General features: G+C 44.3%; 1 protein-coding gene across 7 annotated transcripts in view; it reads right to left on the minus strand.

Moving 5' to 3' along the window:
- The window catches only part of tnk2b (tyrosine kinase, non-receptor, 2b), a 308,398-nt gene that overhangs the window by 8,110 nt on the left and 278,450 nt on the right, over window positions 1-21,838 (minus strand). The gene's annotated exons all lie outside the window — the stretch shown is intronic.

Here is a 21,838-nt window from a genome sequence, read left to right on the forward strand (position 1 = left end):
ACAATGTTTAAGTATTTTACACTTTTGGTACTGTAATACCACATGTTGAATTACAACAGCTGGCAATCCCCAAGTAATAGAGCTCCATCTAGTGGTGGAATGTCATTTGAATTTACCACATAGGTTCCATGTCAATTACATTATGTTCCGCAAGTTGGGACCATCAAAAAAAAGGACCAAGAACAAGATTAAGTTCAATGCACCACTGACTGAACTAGGCACCATATTCTTTTCCTCCTAGTAGAGAACAACTGGAAATGTACTGGGGCAGTTCCAGCTGCAGATTCGTAATACTCAACTCTCCGTTCTTACTGTAAAATAACAACCCATCCTAGCTGCTGCCTAACTGGAACAGGTGAAATGCATATATAATTTACTGGAACACAACTGCAAATTGCACCTGTAGCAAGATCTTAAACCTACTCCTCTGAAAATCCAAATTGCTTCATCTACGGGTGCAACCTTTAACAGTATATATGAGAAGGTCTCAAGGCATTAGTCCCTGGGCTGTCCTGAATGAGCTGATGTTGTTAGGATAGGAATTCAGGGAATACAAATAGCCTATATAGCTCCTAAAGGGAAGGAAATTGGTCATCTTTATATCACAGCTGTACTGCGGGAGGACACCTCAGAGAGGTCATGCAGCGAGGCAATATGGGTGGAGCTCAGGAATAGGACGGGTGCAGTCACAATGTTGGGGGTTTACTACAGGCCTCCCAACAGCCAGCGGGAAGTAGAGGAGCAGATATGTAGACAGATTTTGGAAAGATGTAAATTGTAGTGGTGGGTGATTTTAACTTCCCCAATATTGACTGGGACTCACTTAGTGCTAGGGGCTTGGATGGGGCAGAATTTGTGACGAGCATCCAGGAGGGCTTCTTGAAACAGTATGTAGATAGTCCAACTAGGGATGGGGCCATTCTGGACCTGGTATTGGGGAATGAGCCCGGCCAGGTGGTCGAAGTTTCAGTGGGGGAGCATTTCGGGAGCAGTGACCATAATTCCATAAGTTTTAAGGTACTTGTGAATAAGGATAAGAGTAGTCCTCGGGTGAATGTGCTAAATTGGGGGAAGGCTAATTATAACAATACTAGGCAGGAACTGAAGAATTTAGATTGGGACTGGCTGTTTGAGGGTAAATCAACATCTGACATGTGGGAGTCTTTCAAACATCAGCTGATTAGAATCCAGGACCAGCATGTTCCTGTGAGGAAGAAAGACAAGTTTGGCAAGTTTCGGGAAGCTAGGATAACACAGGATATTGTGAGCCTAGTCAAAAAGAAAAAGGAAGCATTTGTAAGGGCTGGAAGGCTGGGAACAGATGAAGCACTTGAGGAATATAAAGACAGTAGGAAGGAACTTAAGCAAGGAATTAGGAGGGCTGAAAGGGGTCATGAAAAGTCATTGGCAAATAGGATTAAGGAAAATCCCAAGGCTTTTTATACATGTATAAAGAGCAAGAGGGTAACCAGGGAAAGGGCTGGCCCACTCAAGGACAGAGATGGGAATCTATGCGTGGAGCCAGAGGAAATGGGTGAGGTGCTAAATGAGAACTTTGCATCAGTATTCACCAAGGAGAAGGACTTGGTGGATGATGAGCCTAGGGAAGGGAGTGCAGATCGTCTCAGTCATCTCATCATCAAAAAGGAGGTGGTGTTGGGCGTCTTGCAAAGCATTAAGGTAGATAAGTCCCCAGGGCCTGATGGGATCTACCCTAGAATACTGAGGGAGGCAAGGGAAGAAATTGCTGGGGCCTTGACAGAAATCTTTGCATCCTCATTGGCTACAGGTGAGGTCCCAGAGGACTGGAGAATAGCCAACGTTGTTCCTTTGTTTAAGAAGGGTGGCAAGGATAATCCAGGAAATTATAGGCCGGTGAGCCTTACATCAGTGGTAGGGAAACTATTAGAGAGGATTATTCGGGACAGGATTTACTCCCATTTGGAAACAAACAAACTTATTAGCGAGAGACAGCATGGTTTTGTGAAGGGAAGGTCGTGTCTTACTAACTTGATTGAGTTTTTTGAGGAAGTGACAAAGATGATTGATGAGGGAAGGGTGGTGGATGTTGTCTACACGGACTTTAGTAAAGCCTTTGACAAGGTCCTGCATGGCAGACTGGTGCAAAAGGTGAAGTCACATGGGATCAGAGGTGAGCTGGCAAGATGGATACAGAATTGGCTCAGTCACAGAAGACAAAGGGTAACAGTGGATAGGTGTTTTTCTGAATGGAGGGATGTGACTAGTGGTGTTCCGCAGGGATCAGTGCTGGGACCTTTGCTGTTTGTAGTATATATCAAAGATTTGGAGGAAAATGTAGCTGGTCTGATTAGTAAGTTTGCGGATGACACAAAGGTTGGTGGAGTTGCGGATAATGATGAGGATTGTCAGTTGGAGACTTGGGCGGAGAAATGGCAGATGGAGTTTAATCCGGACAAATGTGAGGTAATGCATTTTGGAAGGTCTAATGAAGGTGGGAGGTATACAGTAAATGGCAGAACCCTTACGAGTATTGACAGGCAGAGAGATCTGGGCGTACAGTCCACAGGTCACTGAAAGTGGCAACGCAGGTGGATAAGGTAGTCAAGAAGGCATACGGCATGCTTGCCTTCATCGGTCGGGGCATAGAGTAAAAAAATTGGCAAGTCATGTTGCAGCTGTACAGAACCTTAGTTAGGCCACACTTAGAATATTGCGTGCAATTCTGGTCGCCACACTACCAGAAGGACGTGGAGGCTTTGGAGAGGATACAGAGGAGGTTTACCAGGATGTTGCCTGGTCTGGAGGGCATTAGCTATGAGGAGAGGTTGGAAAAACTCGGATTGTTTTCACTGGAACGACGGAGGTGGAGGGGCGACATGATAGAGGTTTACAAAGTTATGAGCGGCATGGACAGAGTGGATAGTCAGAAGCTTTTTCCTTGGGTGGAAGAGTCAGTTACTAGGGGACATAGCTTTAAGGTACGAGGGGCAAAGTTTAGAGGGGATGTGCGAGGCAAGTTTTTTTACACAGAGGGTGGTGAGTGCCTGGAACTTGCTGCCAGGGGAGGTGGTGGAAGCAGATACGATAGCGACGTTTAAGAGACATCTTGACAAATATATGAATAGGACGGGAATAGAGGGATATGGGCCCCGGAAGTGCAGAATGTGTTAGTTTCGGCAGGCATCAAGATCAGCGCAGGCTTGGAGGGCCGAATGGCCTGTTCCTGTGCTGTACTGTTCTTTGTTTCTTCTTTACCTGGTCTGGCCTACATGTGACTCCAGATCCACAGCAATATGGTTGACTCTTAAAATGCCCTAGCAAGTCACTCAGTTCAAGGGCAATTAGGGATGGGCAATAAATGCTAGCCTAGGCGGTGACGCCCACATCCCACAAACTAATAAAAAAAATTTCGATCATGTCAGATATATACCTCCTGTGATGGGTTGTGTGAATATTCATGCAAGTGCCTGTTATGGGTCATCAGCTTCTTCCAGATAAAGTTTCAAACACAATTACATGTATAGAACAAAGTGCATTTATTAATAACCAGCAATAATGATAAAATTCATTAGCAAATGCAATAGCACTTCATCTTTCATAACACTCTTTCCCCAGAACCTTTTGGGTTTTGTCTCATACAACCAACTCCTCCCACCCTCTTCCCCAGTGGAAGAAGCCAAAACTCTACCCTCCTACAGCTGCATCTCATTAGTGGCTGCTACAGTGATTCCTCCAGGGAGTAATTATTTGGTCCATTAACTAGTTATATCCACAGTTTCAACTGCTTCCACATTGTTAGGGGATCTCATTTCTTCTTCAGTAACTTTCTTACTATGATACTGGAAGAATATCTTGCTGTTATACTTGGTGCGTACAGCTATGTTCATTACTTCTTTTACAGTTTTCTAGAGTCTTCTGTTATCTTTCTTTTTAGATGCTTTGCAAGGTCTAATCTGCTTTCTTATTTCAATTAATATTGCCTGTTAATTAATTTAGGGCTGTATTTGTTTAGTCAGCACTTACTAGCTCTCGATAGGTTATTTATTAGGCATGCCTAGCAGCTTGTCCTTAAAGGGCCTCAACTGAGGATTTCTTAAATACTATTCCCTTCCCCCAGGCACAACTCTATAGCAACCCCAATGGAAAATGTGCATGTATGGCTGTTGGGTTAAGGACAGGGTCAGAACTCTATTTTATGTCCCATTATTTTCTCTATTTTTAAAATTTACATTAAATCAATTAAGTTTCTCCCTTTGACTTGTTAGTTTCCATTATGCCTGGGTATTTCATCCTCTTCCTCCACTTTAATAGCAGTTATAAAATATTACTTTATTATCTGTCATTTCCTTATTACCCATAATATCACCTACATTTGTTTTTAATGGGCTCACATTCCCATTTACCACTCTCTTTCTCCAAATATATTGATAAAAACTTTGTTAGATTTGATAGCTCTTGCATGTTTTTTCATATTCCCTATTTGCATCTTATTACTTCATATTCATCCCTTTCTTGCTTTTTATTAGTCTCCCAGTCTGCTAGATCTCTACTTTTCCTTGCATTTGTGGAAGCCTTTTCCTTCAGCTTGATATTGATTCTTACCGCGTATGTTGACCATGATTGTTGAGCTACACAATTGGAAATTTTGCCTTTTAGGGGTTATGTACTAGTTTCGTATTGTACCAAAATCTTTAAATACTTCTCACTGTTTGTCTGTAGGTTTACCTATGAACAGTTCAGCCTAGTTTACTGTGGTCAATTTATTTTTCATCTCTTCAAAGTTTATCTTAAATTTAAAACTTGGTTTGTAACTCTCATATCTCCCTCTCAAACCTAACTTCAAATTCCATCATATTATGGTCACTATTCACAAGATGTTTCCTTATCGTCAGACTGTTAACTAATTATGGTTTGGTCTTCATTACTAAATCTAGTATGGCCTTTATCCCATGTCAGTCCTACAACTATTCTGAATACATTCTAGAACTTAATTGCCTTTACTACTTGAGGTATTCTGCTTCTTCCAGTCTATTTGAAAATTAAAATCTTCCATCATAACCATGTTGTTTCTGCTACATGCTTCTCTGATGTCTGTGTTTATACACTGTCCCACTTACATCACTACTGCAGGAGAAGTTCTGTCAGAATCTTGCATTCTTTACTGTTCCTTAGATCTACGCATACTGACCACTGCCTGTTCACCCATACTGATGTCTTTTTTTCCATTGCTATAATTGCCAATTGCCTCCTTTCCCAATCCTTTCCGAAGATCGTATAGCCTATAATATTTATCTCCCAATCATGGCCAGCTTGTAGCCAGATCTTTCTAATGGCTACTACATCATACCCTTTAAGTTGAAATTGTGCTTCTAACTCATTTGTTTGATTTCTTATGCTCCATGCAACACATACTGCTAGACAGGAAGTTTAATATTTTCTAATATCCATCACTCCTGCTTTATTTTAACAGGTATTTTATTACAGTTCCCACCTCTTAAACTATCCATGTTTAAATCGGGCACTCAGTTAAGTTAGGCCAACAAAACAAACTAATTTCCATTCTCATTGCAGCTAATCACAAAGTCGCCGCTAACAGAGTATTAAGTGTGCTGGCTACTTCAAGTCGAAGTAGGTGTCCAGTGAAAGTTCACGCCTGGTTATGGTGCAATCAACTATTATACTTCTCGGTTATGGAGCCACACAAAGAATTCAGTTGAAGAGAAGTGAGGCAAAGTTGGCTGATCTCTACAGACAGTATCGGTATGGAGGAGCAAGTGAGGAGTCCATAGTTCTTTGTTATGTCCCCTCAGTGCAAGAATTGCACAAAACATTACAAGATATACACAGCAGAGAAAAGTATGAGGTCAGAATTATAGTCACTGAGTTCCAGCGAGGAGAAGGAGAGAAACAATGTCATTCCTGAATGTCAAGTACTCTACTTCATGGTCTAACAGAGAATTGCTATGAATCATACACTGGAATTTTTCCCTCGGCGGACGGGAGCCGTCCACCAACTGAAAAGTCAGTGGCGCACTCGCCTCCGCCTGGCCTGAGGATCTGATGTGCATTTTGCGGTCCCCCGGCCTTTAATTTGGTCTGAGGCAGGACTTCCACCTCATTGGGGCAAGAAGTCCCGCCTAATGGAGTTGCCGACCAATCGGTGGGTTGGCAGCTCTTAGTCCCTGCAGCGCCACCAGGAGTGATCAGTCGGGCCCCGGCGAGGCAAGGGCGGTCAATTGGAGGGGATGGGGTGGGGGGAGTGTTGGGTGTGGTTGGGGCAGTGGGAGCAGCCCTCTGTCAGGCACAAGGTGCCTGATCATGAGGGCACCCCCCCCCCCCCCCACACCCACCCAACGACCCCAGGCCATCAGAAAGCTGCCTGCTTTTGTCAGGCGGCTTCTCTCAGGCCTGGGCCAGCCGGCCACAGCTAAAATCCCCATGGCAGCGGGTGGAGGCCCTTAAGTAGCTGTTAACTGGCCACTTAAGGGCCTTGATTGGCCTGGAGTGTAAAGTGGCGGCGGGTGCGGGTCGGGAAGGGCTCCCCGAGCCTCCCGCTCCATTTTACGCCCCTCCCGCCACCATCCCACTCTTTGGGGAGGCATAAAACTCCGGCTATTGTATATAAATGGCATGCTGAGATGCTAATCAGTACAGGTGTTACACTCACCTGATACCAACAAATATAACAGTTTGTAGCAGCATCTTGATAATTGGATCAGTCTGTTGTTCAGAGCTTTTGGTCAGTTGGACAATAATTGACAATGTGTGCAATGCATATTTTCCCAATCTAAATTTAGGCTGCATGAGAGAAAGTCATTATCAAACTTACATGACATCACAGTTTTAGCTATCTCTTAATTTTGCAACAGATCCACACCTGAAATCAATACAAAACATAAAAGTAGACTGTTTGCACAGATCCCATCTTATCGTTATATTGCAAAGCATATTATCAACATATATTTAATTAAGTGCAACTGCCCTTTATCAATATCGCACATATGGTCAATGTCTAAATTCAACACTGTTAGCTATCAGACTGCCTTGTAATTCAGACAGTAATAACTTTTTTAATAACTATAATCAGACTCTATAAGCACCATTGCAATAAAAAAGCTTTTTAAATTCATATCTCTACACTAACGATCACCTAATATTCTCACCAACTTGATCCCATGATAGAAGAACCTCCTATTGCTGAACCAGGAACAATTTACAAAAATACCCTTTTTTTTAAAGTTTAGTTTAGAGATACAGCACTGAAACAGGCCCTTCGGCCCACCGAGTCTGTGCCGACCATCAACCACCCATTTTATACTAATCCTACACTAATTCCACATTACTACCACATCCCCACCTGTCTCTATATTTCCCTACCACCTACCTATACTAGGGGCAATTTATAAAGGCCAATTAACCTATCAACCAGCAAGTCTTTGGCATGTGGGAGGAAACCGGAGCACCCGGAGGAAACCCACGCAGACACAGGGAGAACTTGCAAACTCCACACAGGCAGTACCCAGAATTGAACCCGGGTCGCTGGAGCTGTGAGGCTGCGGTGCTAACCACTGCACCACTGGGCGGCACAGTGGCTAGCACCGCAGCCTCACAGCTCCAGCGACCCGGGTTCAATTCTGGGTACTGCCTGTGTGGAGTTTGCAAGTTCTCCCTGTGTCTGCGTGGGTTTCCTCCGGGTGCTCCGGTTTCCTCCCACATACCCTTTTCATCACAACAACATGACACTTGCCATTAAATGGTGCCATATATAACAACAAATCAGAGAAATGTACAGGACAGGAGTGGGCCATTTGGGCCAAAATACCTGGGCTTAGTCCCACAACCCTACTTTGTGCCCATAATCCTGTAAACTCTTCATCTGATTGGTGCAGTTTCAGCTTCAAAATGTATAAATACAGAGGTCTGGATGCAGCCTGCAAACAGTGTGCAGATCGCAAGCTGAGTGTGGAGATTCAAGTTTGGTGATTGGCAAGTTCGGTGAAGGAGGTGCTCCAGTATTTGGTTCTTGCTTCAGTGCAGTGGAAGGAGCTGTTTGGTGAGTACCTGGTCAGCTATTCTATTTATAATAAATAGTTTGTAAAGTTAAGGTATGGCAGGGCAGCTCTGCCGAGTGGAACGTACAGCCTGCGACACGTGCAAAGTCATGGATGCACCATGTGTCCTAGACAAACACATCTGCAGGAAGTGTCATCAGCTACAGAAGCTTGAGCTCCGGGTTTTGGAATTCGAGTGGCGGCTGGAGTCACTGTTGTGCATTCGCGAGGCGGAGGACTATGTGGATAGCACATTTAGGGAGGTGGTCATACCGCAGGTTAGGAGCATGCAGGCAGATAGGGAATGGGTGACCGCCAGGCAGTCTAAGAGAACCAGGCAGGCACTGCAGGAATCTCCTGATATGATCTCACTCACTAATCGGTTTTCCATTTTGGATACCAGTGAGGTGATGGTTCCTCAGAGGAGTGCAGTCAGAGCCAAGTTTGTGGCACCACAGGTGGCTCAGCTGCACAGGAGGGGAGAAGTAGAGTGGAAGAGCAATAATGATAGGGGATTCGTTTGTTAAGGGAAAAGACTGGCGTTTCTGTGGCAGTAAACATGACTCCAGGATGGTGTGTTGCCTCCCTGATGCCAGGGTTAAGGATGTCACGGAGTGGCTGCTGCTTCTTCTGGGGAGGGTGAATAGCCAAAGGTCGTGGTTCACATTGTTACCAATGACATAGGTAAGAAGGGGGATGAGGTCCTGAAAGCAGATTTTAGGGAGCTGGGAAGGAGATTAAAAAGCAGGACCTCAAAAGCAGTAATCTCAGGATTACTCCTAGTCCCATGTGCAAGTGAGCATAGGAATAGGAGAATTGAGCGATTGAACACATGGCTGAAGAACTGGTGTAGGAGGGAGGGCATCAGATTTCTGACACATTGGGACCGGTTCTGGTGCAGGTGGGACCTGTACAAGATGGACGGGTTGCATCTTACCAGGACTGGGACGAATATCCTTGCAGGGAGATTTGCTATTGCTGTTGGGGAGGGTTTAAACTAAATTATCAGGGGATGGGAATCTGAGAGGGAGTTCAGATTGGAATAAGCAAAACTGGTAACTTGCCAGGGGTCTGGGAACCAGCAGCAAGTATCAAAGAGGAATACCAAGGAGCACAGAATACTAGGGGAGATAGATAGCACGAGAGTAGGGAATAGTACGTTATTAGGTGGGGTCAGAGTGAGGGAGAAAGTAATAAAAGTCTGAATCAGGAGTAATGTACATGTATGTGAATGTACGGAGTGTGGTTAATAAGACTGGTGAGGTACAGGCGCAGATTGCCATGTGGAAATATGATGTTGTGGCGATAATAGAGACCTGAGTCAAAGAAGGGCAGGACTGGGTGTTAAATATCCCTGGATACAAGGTGTTCAGGAAAGATAGGAAAGGGAAAAAAGGGGGAGGGGTGGCAGTATTGATTAAGGAGAGTATTGCAGTGCTGAAGAAAAAGGATGTCACAGAAGGGTCGAGGATAGAATCAATTTGGCTAGAGCTAAGGAACAAAAAAGGTGCGGTTACATTGCTTGGTGTTGTCAATAGGTCACCTCAAGTGGGAAGGATGTGGAGGAACAAATCTGCAAAGAAATTACAGAGAGGTGCAAAAATTATAGGGTAGTTATAGAACCATAGAAAAATTATGGCACTGGAGGTGGCCATTCAGCTTGTCATGTCCGTGCCAGCCAAAAGAAAACTAGCCGCCCAATCTAATCCCACCTTCCAGCACTAAGTCCATAGCCTTGCCAGTTACAGTACTTCAGGTGCATGTCAAAGTACCCTTTAAAAGAATTGAGGGTTTCTGCCTCCACCTCCGTTCCTGGCAGTGAATTCCAGACACCTACCACCTTGTGGGTGAAAAAGCTTTTCCTTATGTCCCCTCTGATCCTTCTACCAATCACCTTAGATCTGTGCCCCCTGGTAATTGACCTCTCCGCTGGGGAAAACAGGTCCTTCCTGTCTACTCTATCTCAGCCCCTCATAATTTTGTACATCTCTATTAAGTCACCCCTCAGCTTCTTCTGTTCTAAGGAAAACAACCCGAGCCGATCCAATCTTTTATCACAGCTGCAACTTTCGAGCCCTGGCAACATTCTTGTAAATATCCTCTGTACTCTCTTCAGAGCAATTATGTCCTTTCTGTAATGTGGTGACCAGAACTGTACACATACTCCAACAGTGGCCTAACCAGCGTTTTATACAGTTCTAGCATTACATCCCTGCTTTTGAATTCTATACTTCAGCCAATAAAGTCCAAATCATTAATATATACCACAAACAGCAAGGAACTCACTGAGCCCTGTGGAACACCACTGGAAACAGCTTTCCATTCACAAAAACATCTGTCGACTGCTACCCTTTGTTTCCTGGCCCTGAGCCAATGCTGGATCCAACCTCCCACATTCTCCTGTTTCCCATGGACTTTCATTTTACTGACCAGATTGCCATGTGGGACCTTGGCAAATGCCTTACTAAAGCCCATGTATACCACATCCACTGCACTGCCCTCATCAATCCTTCTGGTTACTTCCTCAAAAAACTCAATTAAGTTAGTAAGACAAGGCCTTCCCTCAACAAATCCATGCTGACAATCCCTGATTAATCCATGCCTTTCTAAGTGGCAGTTTATCCTGTCCCTCAGAATACATTCTAACAATTTACCCACCACCGAGGTCAGACTGACTGGCCTATAATTATTTGGCCTATCCGTCGCACCCTTTTTAAACAACAGTACAGCGTTCGCAGACCTCCAATCGTCCGGTACCTCTCCTGTATCTAGTAAGGATTTTATGATGATCCTCATGGCATCTGCTATTTCCTCCCTGGCTTCCTTTAACAACCTGGGATGCAATCCATCCGGCCCTGGTCATTTATCCACTTTCAAGGATGTCAGAGCCTCTAGTACTTTTCTTCTCATTATGCTCATCATATCCAATATTTCACACTCCTCTTTAACTACAATGTCTATATCAACCCTCTCCTTTGTGAAGACAGAGACAAAAAATTCATTAAGAACGCTGCCCACGTCTTCTGCATCCACGCATAAGTTCCCTTGTACATCTCTGATAGGCCCTACCCTTTCCCTAGTTATCCTCTTGCTCTTAATGTACTGGTAGAACATCTTTGGGTTTTCCTTGATTTTACACGCCAATAATTTTTCAGGTCCTCTCTTTGCTTTTCTAATTTCCTTTTTTACTTCACCCCTGCACTTTCTATACTCCCCTAGGCTTTCTAAAGCATGAAGATTTTTGTGATCGTCATAAGCTTTCTTTTTCTGCTTTAACTTACCCTGTAAGCTTCTAGATAACCAGGGGGCTCTAGATTTGGCAGTACCACCCTTTGTCTTTGTGGGGACATGCCTACTCTGTGCCTGTAGTGTCTTGCTTTTGAATGCCTCCCACTGGTTTGCTACTGATTTTCTTTCAAGTAGCTGTATCCAGTCCACTTTCAGCAGGTCACCTCTCAGTTTCTTAAAATTTGCCTTCCCCCAATTTAGAACTTTTACTCCTGTTTTATCTTTGTCCTTTTCCAAGATTATGCTAAAACTTACCGTATTATGGTCGTTACCTCCAAAATGGTCACCCACTGTTACTTCCTCCACTTGCCCAGATTCATTACTGAAGACTAAATCTAGAATTGCGCCCCCCTCATTGGACTTGTTACATGCTGGCTAAAAAGGTTCTCTTGAACGTAGTTCAAGCAAATAAGAGAAGAAAAGAGAGAGCATGAAAAGAGACTGGCAGCTAGCATTAAAGGAAATCCCAAAGTTTTCTATAGGCTTATAAATAATAAAAAGGTGGTAATAGGAGGAGTGGGGCCGATTAGGGACCAGAAAGGAGATTTACACATGGAGGTAGAGGGTATTAAATGAATGCTTTGCATCTGTCTTTACCAAGGAAGAAAATGCAACCCATGCAATGTTGAAAGAGGAGGAAAGTCATACACTAGAAGCGTTTACAATTGATAAAGAGGAAGTATTAGATAGACTGTCTGTACTTAAAGTGGATAAAATACCAGAACCAGATGAGATGCTCCAAGGATACTGAGGGAAGTGAGGGTGGAAATCAGAGGCAATGGCCATAATTTTTCAGTCTTCCTTAGACTTGGGGGTGGTGCCAAAGGACTGGGGAATTGTAACCATTACACCTTTCTTCAAAAAAGGGTTTAAAGATAAGCTCAGCAACTACAGGCCAGTCAATTGAACTTCGGTGGTGGTAAAACTTCTGGAAAAAATAATTCAGGACAATCTCAACAGTCATATGGACAAATGCTAGTTAATTAAGGAAAGTCAGCATGGATTTAAGGGAAAATCATGTTTAACTAACTTGCTGGAGTTTTTTGAATAAGTAATAGAGAGGGTTGATGAGGTCAAAGCTGTTGATGTACATGGATTTTCAAAAGATGTTTGATATAGTGCCACACAACAGACTTGTGAGCAAACTTGTAGCTCATGGAATAAAAGGGACGCTAGCGACATGGATACGAAATTGGCTGAGTGACAGGAAACAAAGAGTAGTGGTTAATGGATGTTTTTTGAGCTGGAGGAAGGTTTGTAGTGGACTTCCCCAGGGATCAGTGTTGGGACCCTTGCTTTTCCTGATATATATTAATGACATAGACCTTGGTGTACAGGGCACAATTTCAAAGTTTGCAGATGATGCGAAACTTGGAAGCATTGTGAACTGTGAGGAGGATAGTGTAGAACTTCAAAAGGACATAGACAAGTTGGTGGAATGGACAGACAGGTGGCAGATGAAGTTCAATGCAGAGAAATGTGAAGTGATTCATTTTGGTAGGAAGAACATGGAGAGACAATATAGAATAAAGGGTACAATTCTAAAGGGGATGCAGGAGCGGAGGGACCTGGGTGTATATGTGCATAAGTCATTGAAGGTGGCAGGATAGGTTGAGAGAGCATACAGTGTCCTGGACTTTATTAATAGGGGCATAGTGTATAAGAGCAAGGAAGTTTTTTGAACTTGTATAAGACACTAGTGCAGCCTCAGCTGGAGTATTGCATCCAGTTCTGGGCACCGCACTTTAGGAAAGACGTGAGGGCATTGGACAGAGTACAGAAAAGGTTCATTGGAATGGTTCCAGGGATGAGGAATTTCAGTTATGAAAATAGATTGGAAAGATAGGACTGTTCTCCTTGAAGAGAAGGCTGAGAGGTGATTTGATAGAGGTATTCAAAATTATGAGGGTTCTGGACAGAGTAGATGGAGAGAAACTGTTCCCACGCGTGAAAGGATTGAGAACGAGTGGGCACAGGTTTAAAGTATCTGGTAAGAGAAGCAAAAGTGACATGAGGAAAAAGTTTTTCACGCAGCGAGTGGTTAAGGTCTGGAATGCTCTGCCTGAGTGTGTGGTGGAAGTAGGTTCAATTGAAGCATTCAAAAGGGAACTAGACAGTTATATGAAAAGGAAGAATGTGCAGGGCTATGGGGAGAAGGGAGGGGAATGGAACTGAGGGAATTGCTCTTTCGGAGAGCCAGTGTGGACACGATGGGCCGAATGGCCTCCTTCTGCACTGTAACATTTCTGTGATCCTCAAATACCAGCCCAATGCCATTATAAAATTATTTATGGAATCAGCTTCTACCACCTTCTCAGGCAGAGTGTTCCAGTTTGCGATGAAAAAATTTTCTTAATCAGCCCTCTAGAATTTTTGCCAAAGATTTTAATCTATGGTCTCTGGTTATTGACTCACTGAATATTTTTTCTCTCTACTCTTATCAAGATCTCTCATTATCTTCAAAACCTCTATTAAGCCACTTCTTAACCTTCTCTGTTGTAAGATAAATGGATCTAACTTTTCCAACCGCTCCTCATATTTGAAGTCCTCATCTCTGGTAACATCCTGGTAAACTTCCTCCGTACACTTTCTAAGGCTTTTACATCTTTCCTGATGTGTGGTGCCCAAGGCACTACAAACTAGGTTGCAAAAACATTTTTTATAAAAGACAATTCTTGTTAGCAACTAACTTGGATTTGTCTTTAGGAACTTTTAATAGTAAATATCTGTTGTGCAATTTCTTACATATGTTTTAGTACAATGGAACATTTTATGTAATGGTTTCCTATTGTTGATTTTTTTGAGTTAACATTTCAACAATAGCAAAATACACGCTGTGCAGTTTGTACAGAAGATGCTAAGTTGTAATCAGTACTGAAAATAGAAAGAAATGGAATTGGCCAAAAATGCTTATGGATTAACACGATGGGAAAAAAGCACCTTTTGTGACCTCAGGAAGAACTTGTATTTATACAGAGCCTTTCATGACTCCGGATGTCCAAACCCCTTCAGAACCAATTAAGTACTTTTGAAGTGCAGTTACTGTTTCAATTTAGGAAATGTGACAGAAAATTTACACACAAGGCCTCACAAACAGTACTGTGATAACAACCAGATCATTTGGCTTTTTTAAAAAGTAATTTTGGTTGAAGGATAAATATAGACCAGAACACTTGAAAGAACATCTCTGCTCTTATTCAAAATAGTGCCATGGGATCTTTTACATTTATCTGTAAGAGAAGGTGGGGCATCGGATTAACATCTCATCTGAAAGGCACCACCGACAGTGCAGCACTCCTTCGGTAATGCACTGGTGTATCAGGCTCAAGTCTCAGGAGTGAAATTTGAACTCACAACCTTGTGACTCAGAGGGGAAAGTGTTACAAAGAACAGTACAGCACAGGAACAGGCCATTCGGCCCTCCAAGCCTGCGCCAATCTTGATGCCTGCCTAAACTAAAACCTTCTGCACTTACGGGGACTGTATCCCTCTATTCCCATCCTATTCATGTATTTGTCAAGATGCCTCTTAAACGTTGCTATCGTACCTGCTTCCACCACCTCCCTCGGCAGCAAGTTCCAAGCACTCACCACCCTCTGTGTAAAGAACTTGCCTCGCACATCCCCTCTAAACTTTGCCCCTCGCACCTTAAACCTATGTCCCCTAGTAACTGACGCTTCCACCCTGGGAAAAAGCTTCTGACTATCCACTCTGTCCATGCCGCTCATAACTTTGTAAACCTCTATCATGTCGCCCCTCCACCTCCGTCGTTCCAGTGAAAACAATCCGAGTTTTTCCAACCTCTCCTCATAGCTAATTCCCTCCAGACCAGGCAACATCCTGGTAAACCTCTTCTGTACCCTCTCTAAAGCCTCCACGTCCTTCTGGTAGTGTGGCGACCAGAATTGCACGCAATATTCTAAGTGTGGCCTAACTAAGGTCTGTACAGCTGCAGCATGACTTGCCAATTTTTATACTCTACGCCCCGACCGAAGGCGGCAAGCATGCCGTATATGCCTTCTTGACTACCTTATCCACCTGCGTTGCCACTTTCAGTGACTTGTGGACCTGTACGCCCAGATCTCTCTGCCTGTCAATACTCCTAAAGGTTCTGCCATTTACTGTATACTTCCCACCTGCATTAGATCTTCCAAAATGCATTACCTCACATTTGTCCAGATTAAACTCCATCTGCCATTTCTCCACGCAAGTCTCCAATCGATCTATATCCTGCTGTATCCTCTGACAATCCTCATCACTATCTGCAACTCCACCAACCTTTGTATCGTCTGCAAACTTACTAATCAGACCAGCTACATTTTCCTCCAAATCATTTATATATACTACAAACAGCAAAGTTCCCATCACCGATCCCTGCGGAACACTACTAGTCACAGCCCTCCATTCAGAAAAGCACCCTTCCACTGTTACCCTTTGTCTTCTGTGACTGAGCCAGTTCTGTGTCCATCTTGCCAGCTCACCTCTGATCCCGTGTGACTTCACCTTTTGTACCAGTCTGCCATGAGGGACCTTGTCAAAGGCTTTACTGAAGTCCATATGGACAACATCCACTGCCCTTCCTTCATCAATCATCTTTGTCACTTCCTCAAAAAACTCAATCAAGTTAGTGAGACACGACCTCCACTTCACAAAACCATTTTGCCTCTTGCTAATAAGTTCATTTGTTTCCAAATGGGAGTAAATCCTGTCCCGAAGAATCCTCTCTAATAATTTCCCCACCGTTGATGTAAGGCTCACCGGCCTATAATTTCCTGGATTATCCTTGCTACCCTTCTTAAACAAAGGAACAACATTGGCTATTCTCCAGTCCTCTGGGACCTCACCTGTAGCCAATGAGGATACAAAGATTTCTGTCAAGGCCCCAGCAATTTCTTCCCTTGCCTCCCTCAGTATTCTGGGGTAGATCCCATCAGGCCCTGGGGACTTATCTACCTTAATGCTTTGCAAGACGCCCAACACCTCCTCCTTTTTGATAACGACATGACCCAGACTATCTACACTCCCTTCTCTCGACTCATCATCCACCAAGTCCTTCTCCTTGGTGAATACTGATGCAAAGTACTCATTTAGTACCTCGCCCATTTCCTCTGGCTCCACACATAGATTTCCTCCTCTGTCCTTGAGTGGGCCAACCCTTTCCCTGGTTACCCTCTTGCTCTTTATATATGTATAAAAAGCCTTGGGATTTTCCTTAATCCTGTTTGCCAATGAGTTTTCATGACCCCTTTTAGCCCTCCTGACTCCTTGCTTAAGTTCCTTCCTACTGTCTTTATATTCCTCAAGGGCTTGATCTGTTCCCAGCCTTCTATCCCTTACGAATGCTTCCTTTTTGACTAGGCTCACAATATCCCTCGTTATCCAAGGTTCCCGAAACTTGCCAAACTTATCCTTCTTCCTCACAGAAACATGCCGGTCCTGGATTCTAATCAACTGACGTTTGAAAAACTCCCACATGTCAGATGTTGATTTACCCTCAAACATCTGCCCCCAATCTAAATTCTTCAGTTCCTGCCTAATATTGTTATAATTAGCCTTCCCCCATTTTAGCACCTTCACCCGAGGACTACTCTTATTCTTATCCACAAGTACCTTAAAATTTACGGAATTATGGTCACTGTTCCCGAAATGCTCCCCTACTGAAACTTCGACCACCTGATCGGGCTCATTCCCAATACCAGGTCCAGTACGGCCCCATCCCTAGTTGGACTATCTACATATTGTTTCAAGAAACCCTTTTGGATGCTCCCTACAAATTCTGCACCATCCAAGCCCCTAGCACTAAGTGAGTCCCAGTCAATATAGGGGAAATTAAAATCACCCACCACTACAACCCTGTTACCTTTACATCTTTCCAAAATCTGTCTACATATCTGCTCCTCTACCTCCTGCTGGCTGCTGCGAGGCCTGTAGGAAACTCCCTACATCATGACTGCACCCTTCCTATTCCTGAGCTCCACCCATATTGCCTCGCTGCATGACCCCTCCGAGGTGTCCTCCCGCAGTACAGCTGTGATATTCTCCTTAACCAGTAATGCAACTCCCCCACCCCTTTTACATCCCCCTCTATCCCGCCTGAAGCTTCTAAATCCCGGAACATTTAGCTGCCAATCCTGTCCTTCCCTCAACCAAGTCTCTGTAATAGCAACAACATCATAGTTCCAAGTACTAATCCAAGCTATAAGTTCATCCGCCTTACCTGTTATACTTCTCACATTGAAAGAAATGCGCTTCAGACCACCAGTCCCGCTGTGCTCAGCAACATCTCCCTGCCTGCTCTTCCTCTTAGTCTTACTGGCCTTATTTACTAGTTTCCCCTCATTTATTTCACCTGCTGTCCTACTGCTCTGGTCCCACCCCCCTGCAACACTAGTTTAAACCCTCCCGGGTGACGCTAGCAAACCTCGCAGCCAGGATATTTGTGCCCCTCCAGTTTAGTTGCAATCCGTCCTTCTTGTACAGGTTTCACCTGTCCCTGAAGTGATCCCAATGATCCAGATATCTGAAACCCTCCCTCCTACACCTGCTGTTCAGCCACGTGTTTAGCTACGACTGAACCATGGCTAACATTGGGAGATAGGTAGCAAATAATTTGGAATTTCCATTCACTTGGAATCACATGCTCATGGAAGTGTAGCTGACTTTAGTGTCAATTTATACTCCTAATAAATTTTGAAATTTATTTTGAAATTTTGCAATTGAACAGTCAAAGAAAAAGCAGTCATAGGTTGCTTTCCAGGTTGAATTGAATCTGAGAAGGTGCCCAGAGATCTGCACACTGAGTTGGATAAGATATCTAAGTGGGCAGAACAGTGGCAGATAAAACTTAATACAGACATGGTTAGGTAGCACTGTAATAATGTTACTGGACTAGAAATCCAGAGGCCCGGAGAGAGGAGTTCAAATGCCACCATGACAGCAAAGAAATTTTAATTCAGTTGATTAAATAAATCTGGAATAAAAAGCTATTATCTGGTTCATTAATGTCCTTCAGGGAAAGAAATCTGCCGTCCTTACCCAGTCTGGCCTATACGTGACTCCAGACCCACAGTAATATGGTTGACTCTTAACTGCCCTCTGAAGTGGCCTCGCAAGCAACTGCAGTTGTATCAAACTGCTATGCAAAACTGATCATCAATATCAGAATTGTATTCCACCACGATCTGTAACTTCATGGCCTGGCATATTGCTCACTCTACCATTGCCATCAAGCCAGAGGATCAACCCTGGTTCAATAAGCAGTAAAGAGCATCTCAGGAGCAGCAGCAGGCACACTGTAAATGAATTGCCAACCTGATGAAGCTACAACACAGGACTACATGCATGCTAATAAGTGGAAGCAGCTGGCTATAGACAGAGCTAAGCGATTCCATAATCAACAGATCAGATCAAAGTTCTGCATAGCCAGTCATGAATGGTAGTGGACAAGTGAATAATTATCAGGAGGAGGAGGGTACATGAACACCCACACCCTCACTGACAGTGGAGGCCAACCCATGAGTGCAAAAGACAAGGCTGAAGCATTTGCAACTATCTTCATCCAGACGTGCTGAGTGGATAAGTCGTCTCAGCCTCCCTGAGATCCCCACCATCACAGAAGTCAGTCTTCAGACAATTCGATTCACTCTACATGATATCAAGAAAAGGCTAAGCACACAGTATACAGCAAATGATATGGCCCTGACAACATCCCAGCTCTAGTGCTGAAGACATGCTTCAGAACTAACCGCACCCCTAGGCAAGCTGTTCCAATACAGCTACAACACTGGCATCTACCGAACAAAGCTTGGAAAACTGCCCAGTTATGTCCTGTGCACAAAAAGTAAGACAAATCCAATCCGGCCAACTACTACCCTATCAGTCTACTCTCAAATCATCAGCAAAGCGATGGAAGGTGTTGTCGACTGTGCTATCAAGCAGCACTTACTCAGCAACACTGATACTCAGTTTGTGCTCTGCCCAGACCACTCTGCTCCAACCTCATGATAACCTTGGTCAAACATGGATGAAACAGCTGAATTCCAGAAATGAGGTGAGAGTGAGTGTCCTTGACATCAATTTGACTGAGGGTGGCATCAAGGATTCCCAGCAACTGAATTATCTCTTGAACTCAGAGCACACAGGTTTCCCAGGCTTCCTAGAATTCGCCAGGTTGAACAAGGCAAGAGGACAGCAGGGACTGTCAGGGCTGAGTAACTGACAGGCAAGAAAGCCTTCAAATACTGAGATATGACAGCTGCTTCCTTGCCTAAATGAAAGGCTGTTGCTCACAGGACTAGTTCTGAGAGTGTGCTTTCACTGCTTTGGAGATGATTTCCAATACTTTGGGAGGTCATTTCTGCAGCCTTGGAGTTTTCTTGACTTTGATTTGCAATTCCCTCCTGTTAGCCTTCTTAGCAGCATGGCAGCCGCTTATGCAACTGTACCTTGGACCTCTGATGAGGAACAGCACCAGCAACAACAGGAGTAGCCATAGTAGAAGCAGCAGCAGCCTACTCTGCAACCATCTGCCACTCCACAGGGCAAAGGAAAAAAGCACAGAGCACTAGCTCGCAAGAGGCGATACCCCCAACACAGAGTATACAGGCAGAAAATTTGTTTTCTGGACATGACTGAGCACCAGTGTCTCAAAAGCTCAGACTTTCCTGTCACGTGGTTGCTGACATTTCCAGCTTCATGGAAGAAAACCTCCTTCCAAGTTGACCAGGTGGGCACACATTGCCTGTACGGTCAAGGTCAACAGAGCCCTGAATTTCTTCACCTCTAGCTCCTTCCAGGGACCTGCCGGAGATAACTGTAAAATTTAACAATCTGCGGCCCACAAGTGCATCTCCCAGTTGACGGGCACCATGTTTGCACATCGCCGCTGACGAAGCCAGTTAGAATGAAAGGGCCCTCAAATTTGCTGCTCTGGCTGAATTCCCACAGGTACAGGAGGTCATAGAAGAAGAACAAAGAAAATTACAGCACAGGAACAGGCCCTTCGGCCCTCCAAGCCTGCACCGATCCAGATCCTCTATCTAAACCTGTCGCCTATTTCCTAAGGGTCTGTATCTCCTTGCTTCCTGCCCATTCATGTATCTGTCGAGATACATCTTAAAAGACGCTATCGTGCCCGCGTTTACCACCTCTGCTGGCAACGCGTTCCAGGCACCCACCACCCTCTGCGTAAAGAACTTTCCATGCATATCCCCCCTAAACTTTTCCCCTCTCACTTTGAACTTGTGACCCCTAGTAATTGAATCCCCCACTCTGGGAAAAAGCTTCTTGCTATCCACCCGGTCTATACCTCTCATGATTTTGTACACCTCAATCAGGTACCCCCTCAACCTCCATCTTTCTAATGAAAATAATCCTAATCTACTCAACCTCTCTTCATAGCTAGCGCCCTCCATACCAGGCAACATCCTAGTGAACCTCCTCTGCACCCTCTCCAAAGCATCTACATCCTTTTGGTAATGTGGCGACCAGAACTGCACGCAGTATTCCAAATGTGGCCGAACCAAAGTCTTATACAACTGTAACATGACCTGTCAACTCTTGTACTCAATACCCCGTCCGATGAAGGAAAGCATGCCGTATGCCTTCTTGACCACTCTATTGACCTGCGTTGCCACCTTCAGGAAACAATGGACCTGAACATCCAAATCTCTCTGTACATCAATTTTCCCCAGGACTTTTCCATTTATTGTATAGTTCACTCTTGAATTGGATCTTCCAAAATGCATCACCTCGCATTTGCCCTGATTGAACTCCATCTGCCATTTCTCTGCCCAACTCTCCAATCTATCTATATTCTGCTGTATTCTCTGACAGTCCCCTTCACTATCTGCTACTCCACCAATCTTAGTGTCGTCTGCAAACTTGCTAATCAGACCACCTATACTTTCCTCCAAATCATTTATGTATATCACAAACAACAGTAGTCCCAGCACGGATCCCTGTGGAACACCACTGGTCACACGTCTCCATTTTGAGAAACTCCCTTCCACTGCTACTCTCCGTCTCCTGTTGCCCAGCCAGTTCTTTATCCATCTAGCTAGTACACCCTGGACCCCATGCGACTTCACTTTCTCCATCAACCTACCATGGGAAACCTTATCAAACGCCTTACTGAAGTCCATGTATATGACATCTACAGCCCTTCCCTCATCAATCAACTTTGTCACTTCCTCAAAGAATTCTATTAAGTTGGTAAGACATGACCTTCCCTGCACAAAACCATGTTGCCTATCACTGATAAGCCCATTTTCTTCCAAATGGGAATAGATCCTATCCCTCAGTATCTTCTCCAGCAGCTTCCCTACCACTGACGTCAGGCTCACCGGTCTATAATTACCTGGATTATCCCTGCTACCCTTCTTAAACAAGGGGACAACATTAGCAATTCTCCAGTCCTCCGGGACCTCACCCGTGTTTAAGGATGCTGCAAAGATATCTGTTAAGGCCCCAGCTATTTCCTCTCTCGCTTCCCTCAGTAACCTGGGATAGATCCCATC

This window comes from Heterodontus francisci, chromosome 11 (genome assembly GCF_036365525.1).
Source record: "Heterodontus francisci isolate sHetFra1 chromosome 11, sHetFra1.hap1, whole genome shotgun sequence".
In the NCBI taxonomy this organism is placed as follows: Eukaryota; Metazoa; Chordata; class Chondrichthyes; order Heterodontiformes; family Heterodontidae; genus Heterodontus; species Heterodontus francisci.